Raw genomic sequence first — 12035 nt, 5'->3', positions numbered from 1 at the left:
ATCTGAGGCATAAGCACTGTCCTGAGTTGTCTAGAACCTAGTTCTGGGGTGATTAGGGCAGGTGGATGGTGGCCCAGAGTGTGAGAGCCTTATGAGAACTCAGTAAAGGAGGTGGTTGGGGTATGGGCTCTGGATTGGTTGGTTTGCATAATGAAAAACACCCTAGCAGGTGAAATGTTTACTATCTCCAGAAATTGTCTAGCCCTGGAAGGAACAGTCTCTCCAGGGTTAGCAAGACCCCAGATGTCAAAATATCAGAAGTACATGGCTAATACAATACTCTAACAACCAACAGCCATGACATTTCTCACCCAACTCACCTAGTTTGGTCATGCCTTCTTTATTAAACCCCTATTAATAAACATTCACCTTGGGTGGGTGGGGGTAGGATGGGTGTTAAGTGGTGTAGTAAGAGAGCAATTTGTTTATTCATATACTCATTCATTCATTTAAATACTTACAAATCAACAACAAGTGTGCTAGGCAAAGTTACCTCCTAAGAAAGCAAAGTTGGGTGAGCACACAATGTAAATATATATATATGCCTTACTACTAAAGTGTACAGCCGAAACTCATTGGATTTCATTACCCGATGTCACCATAAAATTTATTTGTTTGTTTGTTTGTTTGTTTGTTTGTTTGTTTGTTTGTTTAAAAGAAAGAAAGCAAAGTTGGCCTTGGATGATAAGCTATGGAACAGAGATATTTCAGTTGTAGTGACAACAGGCAGCATGGAAGCCATCATATTGATTCTGGGTCATGGACAGAGAACAGCAAAACAGGGATAGCTGGGTAAAGAAGAAAGATGCTGTGTTGAGGAATAAACAGGAGGCTGGTAATGGGCAGAAGAGGCCCCAGAGTTGAGGGAAGAGAAGCCATAAAAAGAAAGAGTCTACCACAAAAGGGAAGAAGCTCATCATGAACAAACTTTATTTCACAATTGGGTTTGGAACCAGCCCTATTTATTTCACCTTTCTGAAAGTATCTGGTTTTCTAAGCAGAGAAAAATAAAACAGGAAGTGGGATGTATATGACTCATACTGCTAATTGCAGTACTTTTACATGCAGAAACCTAGAGAATAGAAAAAGGAAAAAGTTAAAAACACCTTTTGAGTTTCAAATCTTTGGAGAAAAGTACTCTAGAAATCAAAGCAATGAATAATTTTAAAAGCATATCTCTGTAAATTTGAAGAAAGTTCACCCTCTTTCAAACCATTTCTAAGATAGGCCAGTGCATCATTCTTTTATTCCATTCTGTAAGCAGAAGTCATTGTTTCTGTGGGTTTGACAATGAAACATCTGAGTCACACTAGAGTGGAAGGTAAGGGAAAGGGAAGGATTATGGAGTTAAACTACTTCTATAGGTTATAAAAAGTTGTATGGAATCCAAACTTTAATGTTTCAATTGCACTAAGTCTTAATAGCAGGATTCCATTTCTACATGAGGTCTTCTGGTCTTAATATGGTAATGTGGTATTAGCCTAGGCTTGAGAAAGAAAAAATAGATGGGATTTGACATCATTCTAGCTATGGTGAAGTAAGAGTTTTAAAATTAACAGACGTGTTGTGTTAGTGGTCAAGTTTCCCAGGAAGAAGATTCTGAGACTAAATTTCCTTGCAGGAAGTTTGTTGAAGAGCGCTCTTGGGACCTGTGAGGAAATCAAGAAAGTAGGATTAAGCAGAAGGAAAAGTTGGGCTATAATGTAGTCACAACAAAGACTCAGATTATCCCATGAAATGTTCTTTTGGAGTTCTCCCAAACTGGAGAATGACAGCCAGGTCTTTAAACCCTCACATTGATCGTTTGATGCAGGCTGCACACAGGAAAGGTGTGTGATCCCAAGGAAGATGGCTCACCTCAACAGAAGGCAATCTCTGAGTTGGATGTTAGTGAGTGGGATTAAGCTCAGTGCTATCATCTGTCAACACATCCAGCAGCCTGGTAGATTTAACTCTAAATTTTGATGCTAGATTTAACTCTAAATTTTGACCATAATGCTTATTTATAATAACTAAATTTTATGGACTTTATCATATTTCTTGTTAAATATCATTTCCTTTTATGACCAGAGACAATGGTGTCTTACCTTCCTGTAACCCCTTCCTGCTCCGCACTCCTTCTAGCATATCCACCTTCTTGCTAATAATTACCCACCCTGTGGTCCACCCTTCATTACTTTCTACCAACTCATAATGTTTGTCTCTGCTTTTTCTTCCATCTTCATCTTTTCCTAGGATGTTGCTCCAGTTTACAATGTGGGGCAGAGATTGAGGCAGATTGTTATAGCATGAGGGCTGAGCACAAAGGGGCATGGTCAGAGAAGGAAGTATCTGGACAGAAGTGAATACATATTGAACAGTATATTGAAAGTTCTAGCCCTGTCCATCCATTTCTTTATACCACAAGAATATTACTAGTTCTAAAGGGGACTTTACCACATTTTGGCAAACATGTCACAGAATGAAATAAGAAATGTTACTTGTGATTTAACTCTTTAGGCCTGCAGCCTGTCTGAGACTGACTCACCCTGTGCACTCCACATGCTCTTTTTCCTTCACACCACTAATGATATGCCAGACCTGGAGAAGGGAAGGGGCTAAGTCAGTCGACAAGTGGAAATGTTAGGTGTTTGTGCACAGGCATGTGGTTTGTGGTAAGGTATTTACATGATTGTGAAATGCAAGAATGGTAGTGGCCAATAAAATGATGTTGATTTGTAAGGTGAGGGCTAAAGAGCAGGGAATCATTGCTCTTCTGAGGCCAGCTGCTATTTGGGAAAAAAATGGTAGCCCATAAGTTTAAAGCAGGATGTAATTATGGAAGCCAGAGCAAGTGTTAAAATGGCAATTTACTAAGAGCTACAGTTTAAGAACTGTGATCAGCTTATGACCCTCTAGCTCTCCTTCCACCTTCTCATTTTCCAATTTGCTAAATTACAGAATATTCAAATTCATCAGGGTTTCCTCAAGGAGAAAGTCACCATTTTCCAATCTGTGTGGTTCTAATTACATCTTAGTGTCTTAGCATAGCCATTTCCGAAAAGCTCAAGTCACAAAACACAATTTCCACACAGTTCTCAAAATATCTACTTTTAAGCACCATGTTTTCCTTAAAAGAACTTTGTCGCTAGATAACTAATGAATGAATGAGGAAAGCTGTGATAACCCTTGAGCAGGATCTTAAAAGGGATGCATTTGGAAGAGGCTGTTAGTTACAGTTCTTAATCACCAAAGCCAGAACAGAACCTAAACCACAGCAAAGGCTGTTTTGTTTTTGAAACTAATGTTAATTTCTCATGTACCTCTACAAATTCTTGACCATATTTCTGTAAGCGACATACTCCCTAAAAAACAGATACTCAAAAATCCATCGAGATAAGAGTCTGTCTGTTTTCTGCAGAGGGATCAAGAATCAGATTTGAGCAAAGTGGTCACAGTTACATGAAAGGGAAGAAACTTCAAGGGACTAGGAATTCTCTGAAGGAATAAGTCACTTCTCCAAGCACTTATCCCTTTCTTTAGAGTTATTTCTCTGCTCAGCACATAAAAGACTGCCAGAAAGTTTCGTTTAAGACACCTTGTCTTTTATAACGTCATAATTAAATGATTCTCCACTAGAAGAGTCGGGTATGAGTACTATTCATCACAAAGAGGCTGTGAAAAGATCTGTCTCTTCAGTCTATGCGCGGAAAGTTAAAATTTTAAATGGGATCTAGAAAAGAAGTGACCCTTAAGATTACAAATGCTGTATATCTCTTCAAAATGAGCCCAAACATATTAACTAGAAGCATCTTTTGTAAATATGAAGATAGGAGTATATGTATCTTCCAGTATGCATTTATTGTACAACTTCTCTAATTCAAATTAATAGAAAGGAATGGTGAGAAAATGGGGCCTGCTCTTCAAGAAACTGTAACAAAAGAGGATATTTGGATTCAAATCTGGACTTCACCATGCCATCTTGAGAACATCACTGTGTCTCATTTTCCTTACTTATGAAATGGAGTTAATTTTAACTTTCTATCTCCCCACAAGTGTATAGTAGGGAATGGAAAACATCCTGAAATGTAAAAATACACAATTGACTTTGGCCTAGATTCAGAAACTCCTATGAACCAGCATTTCACAAACACACACACACACACACACACACACACACACACACCCTTGTATAGATGCTGAAGCACCATAAAAGTCATCTTAAAATGGCTAAGAAAGAGATGGGAGAAAATTGGAAAATCCTCAAATACAGAATCTATCTATTAATAGAGTTGACACTGTGTATTTATGCTCAAACGTGTGCAAATTGAATTGTTCTCACATTATTTTTCCCAACCCAGAAGAGACAAAACTGAATCTCCTCTTTTGTGGGTACTGTCAGGTAATTCAGTCACATCGTTTCATCTAATGTTATGACTAGAAAGAGAAGAATGTCTAACTTCTCTGAGTCTCAGTTCCCTCTACACAAATAAGATGATAGAAAAAAATGACCGTAAAGGTTCTTTTAACTAACATTTTGAGTTTTGAAAATTGAAGGAAAAGGAGGGCAGAACTGATGTACTGACGAGTTCATGTCCTAGGCACCAGGCCAGACATTTTGCTTCCCCATTGTCCCTTCATAATGAAAATAACTTTGGTTCAGTTAAGGCCAATGCAGCCTTAATCTACCACTAGTTTGTAAACCAGCCACTAGAGTCAACTCAAAAGCAGCTGATTCTATTTCTGTCTGACTTTCAATGCCAAAACTCAACCCCCAGTTTGTATGGTTTTAATAAATTTATTCTGTTGTTGAGGACATTGTGTAAAATGGAAAAAACAAGTCTAGACTGGTTCAAGTTCAGGAAGTTAGGGCAGGGTCTCTTTATTAAAAATAAACATCCTCCTTCTTACTTCCTTTTCACTCTTTTCTCACAAATCTGTTCCCAAAAGCCCTTAGTATCCGGGCTCCCACGTGTGATTATTGTCCCAAATCCATGTTGAACACTTGACCGCTTTGTGAATAATAAAGCCAAGAATACAAGAAGTTCTTGAAAGCATCTAATAGTAAAGCAAGCTGAGCATGACAAAAAATTAGGTATCTGAACCCTCATAGGTTCTTTTACCTTTCATTTATAAAAGTTGGCGCATTAATCCCAGTGACTGAGACACATCTTTGTCTGAATCTTGCATTCCATGTTCTTTGGCACTCACTGCCCTTCTGGCTTTAAGAATGGTGACCTTTATCTCTTCCTGTCCTAACAGGGTATTTAGATCTAAGACTAAATCCAGGACCAAATTTTTGTCTGCTCTCTTCCTTCCACATTTTAGAGTTTTTCTTTCCTTTTGGGTCTGCCTCTTTCTTTTCTCCTCAGGAGATTTTGTGAAGTGTTGCTAAAATACAAGGATTTATGATTAATGAAGTATACAAGTACCTGAAAAAAGAGCTGCATTAATAATTATATCTAGCTCTTCAGCAAAAACTTGGAAAAGCCTGACAGAAGGCAATATAACATGAAGGTTAGGCATATAGCTCTTGGGGTCAGACAACTTGGTTTAATAACTGTGTGAACTCACACAAGTTTCCTAATTTTTCTGTGCTTATTTCTACAATGAAAATGGGAACAATAACAGAACCAATCTGCTAGGTTTATTGTGATGATTAAATGAAATGGCAAAAGTTGAGAATTTGAAACATCTATTGTCACAGAGCAAGCATCAGTTATATACTTGAGGAGTGTCCCAAAGATGTCACACATTTCACAAGCTTTGTCTTTTTATCTTTTTTCCTGTTTTGTGCTAAGGCACTAGCTATTCATTCTACTTAGAATATCCACCCCACCTTCCCTAGTTGTCAGCCCCTCATCAGTCCTAATGGCCCCACTCAAATGGGTCTCTCTGCAGCCTTCCTTGGGCTTCTGGGCTCCCTTAGCACATGGTACAGGCCTCAACTAATACAGCATTGCTCACATCTCATTGCCACTATATATATATATAACACACACCGAGGACTCAATATATAGTGTAAATATCTCTAGGATACATCCAAAGACCTGTTTTCAAAAATTTCTTTCCACCATTGGATGGTCTATGCTGATCTGAAAATGACAATGACCAAAGAAGGCTGACTGTTCCTTCTGGAGCATAAAGAAGGTTTTTGAGCACAGAACTGAAGGGCAGCAAGTAGGGCCATAAGCCTCAGGGTCAGATTTGAACAGTTCAAGCAACTCCACAGAGTTTTTAGTTTAGAAATTAGCTTGGTTCCCTGGAAGAATGAATTTGCTGAAAGCTATTGGTTTTCTCCTTTAAGAAACTGTTTTTTTTTTATTATCTCCTGCTAAATAAATGAACTTTTTGGAATTTAGCTAGTTACCTAAAAAGCCTTGGGAAAATTGTAACTATAGATTAGACCAGGCATTTACTAATGGAAAATTGCTTCAGGGAAGTGGGAGGAAGGGTTGAAGTATGATATAAGAAAGATTTTTTTTAAATAAATGAGAATTTATGAACAAGGAAAAAGATAAAGAATACTGAAGGCAAAAGAAGAAGAAGAAGAAGAGAAAGAAGAAGGAGGAGGAGGAGGAGAAGGAGGAGGAGGAGGAGGAGAAGAAGAAAGAAGAAGAAGGGACTTCAAGAAGAAGAAGAAGAAGAAGAAGAAAGATAAAAACCCAAAAAGAAGAAAGAAACTAGATCTTTTCTCATATGAAATTGAGAGGCATAAAACACTCTCTCTCTCTCTCTCTCTCTCTCTCTCTCTCTCTCTCATTGGCTTCTGTGTAGACTGGCTCTGGAGATGGTCACAGAAGCTCTAGGAGATGGAGAACATAAATATGTAACCAACAATTCAGATGAATCAAATCAACAGATACTCCAAGGCAGCCTGGAGTAGTGGGGAGAGCTCAAATCTGAGTTCTAATCTCAACCCTAGTATTTACTGGTTCAATCTTTGGGCAACTTAACCTTCTAAAGCCCAAAGTGGGGATGACATACATACTTGAAAGGGTTTTTATAAAAATTTAAACAAATATAGATGAAGTATCTGGAATATAATTGGCACTTAATAAATAATAGATATCACTATTATTATTTAAAAATATACAAAGCCATGCAAGTAAAACATGATTCCTAACCTCAGATGGGTTTATAAGCAAAAAGCATATGATACTTAAATTTTAAAATATGACTAAAATATCTTTGGAAATTATTTCCTGAAAATGGAAATTTTTCAAAAGCAAAAGAAGAGAAAAACTCTGAGTTCTGGGGGGAAAAGGGGCAAAATGCTTAGAGACACCTGAAAGATTGCAAAATTTACCTCCTGAAACAAACATACTACAATGACTTGGCATTTTTATTAGGAAATAGATTTTCACCCAATTGTTCTCAGACCAATTAAATATTATATCAGTGGTCACACAAGATGTAGGACTTGAGAAAATTGAAAAGATTTAAACAGGGCAAAGGGAGAAGAAAGCATTCCAAAAGAAGGGAGTGATGTGAAGCAAAGGGACACAGATGTCTGATATAATCTTGAACCTTTTAATGCCCCACCCTTCCAGACCCATTAGAAGAAACTCCTGACACCCTTGTTTAACCCAGAGCTACATTCTGGACCTTGGTCTATATTTTTGATTCCTTGCAACTTTGCACTAGCTCCGAGACCTATTGCTGATCTCTTGACTCCTTGCCACATTTTCTCATCTCCAACCCTGAACTCTACTCTAGGACCCAATGTGTTCCTCTGGTTTTATCTTTTGATTCCCTTTCCTTGATAATTTGACCTTGCCCCTTAAACAATGTCTTTTTCTGGTCCCTCCAGTTGATGACTCAGCCTGATCCCATGAGGCTTGTAGAGCTAGGGTTTGTGCCGAGTCCTTGGTCCCTAGAGAGGGAATGGAAAAAGACATGGAAAATACAAGACATTTGTAAATGAATTTGACCGAGGCACAGTATTTGGGAAGGTGAGTGGTTAAAAACATTGGCAAAATCTTTTTCAAAATTGCAGAGTTTTTTCCACATTGCCTCTCTCATAAAACACTTTGTGTTTGCCAAATTATATTAGCTGAGAAGGCCCATGACCCACCAAAGGACAAGTGACAGACTAAAACTTTTGGTGTGAGGTTATGCCAGGTCACTGAGCGATGCAGCCAGTCAGAGTCTCCAGAGTGGGAAGGGCTTTCTCTTGTCTTTTTAAAGGGGGAGAATAGAGGTATTTGTGGTCAGTCATATTTCTTACAACAAACTCAATTATAAACCATGATTATAAAAGTGACTTAGCAATACTTTTAGTGTGACTCAGTCAAACAACAAATATGTATTGATCGCCTACTCTGAGTAAATCATCTCAATGGAATTACATGGTTAAACTTCTATATAATTTAATTTTGTTGAGATTATACAATATATTATTTGGTTTTATTATTATTACTCATGAAGGGGTTAAAAATAGCAAAAGACAATGAGAGGCACTTAATCCTAAAGACTCATTCCCTTCATCTATCCCTAAGGACATAACAGTTCATTCTATGGTGAAAGATATGTGGGAACCCATTTAAGGAAAGGTGTATTTTCATTTGTTTGGAAAAAATAAATGTAAGTGTTTTATTTGCATTGGCTGATGACTCCCAAATTTGTATTTCCAGTTCAGATCAGACACTAAACCCCAACCACTCACTCTATATTTCTATCTAGATATTACAAAAATATATCAACTCATTATACCCATTTTCATTTCCCCCTGCAAACTATGAACTGCTTTAGATTAGTACCAGTTGTGCAATCCAGAAACACAGGAGTCATCTTTGACACCTCACTTTTACCTCTGCATTCATTGGTTCAACATTACCTTCAAAGTAATTTTCAGATATTCCTCTTCCTTTCTTCCTTCTCAACACCATCTTAGTTTAAGCTACCATAACCTAGCACTGGGCTACTACAATGACACCACCCACCCACCCCCACCTCCCCAGTTGAGCTTCCTGCATTAACTCTTGCCTCTTTCCAATCTATTTTTTTACATTGCAGCCATCATTTTTTTAAAACGCCATCTGATTATGTCTCTCTTCTTCTAAAGTTCTCTAATGGTTTCCAATTACTTTTAAGATTTAAAGAAGTTAGATCTTTGGCATTTTCATGTGGTCCTATCTAATTTCCCAGCCTTGTGTCTTTTTTTTTTTTCCAGTTTTATTAAGGTTTGATTGACAAATAATAATTGCACATATTTAGGCTGTATGACATGATTTTTTTAGGTATTTTTTAATAATTAACTACAGTCAAGTTAATAAACTCATACATCACCTCACAGATCTTTTTGTATGTGTATGTGTGTGTGTGGTGAAAACACTTAAGATCTTGTGCCTTTTAATTCACAAAACCTTATTTCACCTTATTCCTTATACAGTTACTGTTTCTTCAGCCTGGAAGACTCTTTCTCTTCCTGTTCATACTGTCATCTTTATGCATTTAACTCTTATTTATATATCAAATTGCAAATCAAACATTCTTGAAGAAATTTCTTCCTAACCCCTTAAACTAAGTCTAAATCCTCTGTCATGTATTTTCTTAACAGACAGTACTTTTCCTACATAATATTTATCAAAGTTTATGATCATGCATTTTCATAATTATCTCATTCCACAAAACTATGTGTTCTATAAGGGTAGAGATTCATTCATGTTGCTAATTAGCATAGCACAGCACATTCATGAACACATATTGGGGGTAGAAAAGAGTGAGCTCATCCAAAGGAACACCCAAATATGAGTGCATGAACTGCAAGTAATGTGAATAGGTGCAGACCCTGAAAGCAATTTCTATAATCTTTTGGTTTTTGCTATGCATTTACCACTATCTTATATAAAATCATTTACTTATTTTTATTAGTTTTCTGTTTGACTACAAGAATTAATCTCCATGAGAGCAAGATTTTTGCCTGCTTTGCTCAGTGCTGTATTCTCAGTGCCTGGAGTAGTACCTTCACTAATACGGGCTTGATAAACAGTGGTTTGAAAAAGTAAATAAAAGTAAATGTCAAGTTAAATTTAAAAAGTTTTATGAACGAATTTAAGAGAAATGACTCTTATACCAAAAAATGAATTTGTGCCCCCAAAGAATAAGAAAATTATACCTATAATGAGAAATCAGTATAAATGTGTGAGAGTAGTTAGTGTCTAATAATATGTATGACTGGAAAGTGGGGCTGAGAACCTAGAAAGGCAGCTATAAAAGAGAGTACTAGGTATAGAAAGTATCTGTGAGATGAGTGGTTATATTATTACAGTTGAATGCATCTTTGTAAGCCTCTGCCATTATTATTGTTGTTGTTGTTGTTGTTATTTTAATAAGGTTGGGTAAAACTAATAGATAGTAAAAGAAAGTTACTAATTAATCTTCTGTTATACTCACCCCTACTCATCAGTGACGAGTAGGCCTCTAATATCTGTTCAATCCTTTTTATATATTCTGAGTAGCCTAAATTTTGAAACCACACTATGGCAGACCTATGAAATAGGAGAAAGTGTTGAGGCCATTCTTCTAGGCCTGGTTGAGTTGTGGGGCTTTTCAGAAACTAGAGAATTGAGCAGTGCAGATTGATAAACGTTATTTATACTACTACTTCAATCTTTCCTTTGAGAAGAGTAAAAACACACAAACAAAACTCTTTGGTTCTGGAATCTGAAGAAGGAAGTGTAGTCTGTATGCCCTAGCACAGACTGAGCCTGACTAACTCCTGAGGAGGCTCTATTGTCTTGAGATGCAGAAGCATCTACTATATTTTTGCTACTGTAACATTTGAGTGACTAACTGAGCCATCGCACATTCTGGGTTCCTTGAAATCCATGTCAGGTACATCTTTTATTGAAAGTAGCTAACACATAGCACAGTGTGTAGCACACAGTTAATATGCAAAAAAATATTGTTGAATAAATGCATCAATAAATGATCAGAGAAAAATTTATCCAGCAGCACAGAGAGATTGCAAGAAAGCTTATTGGTACCTGAGTGTAAAAATAGTCTCCCGTGAGAAATCAAAATGTTAGGCCTATCTGCAGATGGTTTTGGAATCTAAATATATACCACCTTTGTGTCTGAGAACTCTGAAGTTGATAAATCAGCACAAAATTCTGCCCTTTTGGGCATTTGCATGAAAGGTAGAACAATTCTAGAAGGATAATCCAATGACTTGGTTGCTTAGGATTCCCACAAAAAACAGCCCAAATAAGATAAACTCATTATATAAAATTAAAAAATATATGAGGGAACTCATCAAGAATATGAATCAAGAGACATAAAAATCAAGAACAAAAAATTAATGAATAGGAGGAAAGATGACAGCAAACCACTGAAAATTCAGTGAAGAGATAAATGGACTATATGAAAGAGACATTAAGACACACAAAGGATAAAATAAGAAGGTCCAACACAAACTAGTAAAAGTTTGAGAAGAAGGCATTAAAGTGGAGCAGAGTTGATGCTTAAAGACATAATGTCTTAGAAAATGCTTGAATTGAAGAAAGACATGAATTCATCAGATTAGAGAGGTAAAGTCCTGAACCATGTAAATAGGAACATAGTTACACCTACCCACATCATAGAAACACAGAACTCCCAAGAATTAGAGAAAAAAATCTTAATATCACTGATGAGAAAAGACAGCCATCAGACTGATCTCAGGTTTTGCAACAGCATCAGAAGAAGCCAGGAGATGATGAAAAATCATCTCGAAAATATGATAGAAAGCAACTTTAAACTAAAAACCTTATTCCTAAGTAAACTATCATTTCAGAGGAAGTGCGAAATAATATATTTTTGGACAAATACTGTAATTGTTCACCGTTCACAAATTCTTTTCTTTTTTTTTTTTTTTAGGCAAGTCAACCCTTGGTTGACCTCACAGATTGCAAGGACCTTGTCAGTTTACAATTCCTTACTTTTTATTTTTTATGCCTACAGCACCTGGTCTTCCTAGGTGGTCTCCTATCCAAGTACTAACCAGGCCCAACCCTGCTTAGCTTCTGAGATCAGACAGGATCGGGCTTGTCGAGGCTGGCATGGCCGTAGAC

The 12035-nt window shown here is 36.9% G+C and overlaps 1 pseudogene; it reads right to left on the bottom strand.

Annotated features, from left to right (window-relative positions):
- Nucleotides 1-11916: 11916 nt before the first annotated feature.
- Nucleotides 11917-12035, bottom strand: LOC112480429 (annotated as a pseudogene).

The sequence above is a fragment of the Pteropus alecto genome, unplaced genomic scaffold (assembly GCF_000325575.1).
Source record: "Pteropus alecto unplaced genomic scaffold, ASM32557v1 scaffold103, whole genome shotgun sequence".
Classification (NCBI taxonomy): Eukaryota; Metazoa; Chordata; class Mammalia; order Chiroptera; family Pteropodidae; genus Pteropus; species Pteropus alecto.
This window is presented reverse-complemented; position numbering and strand designations above follow the sequence as displayed.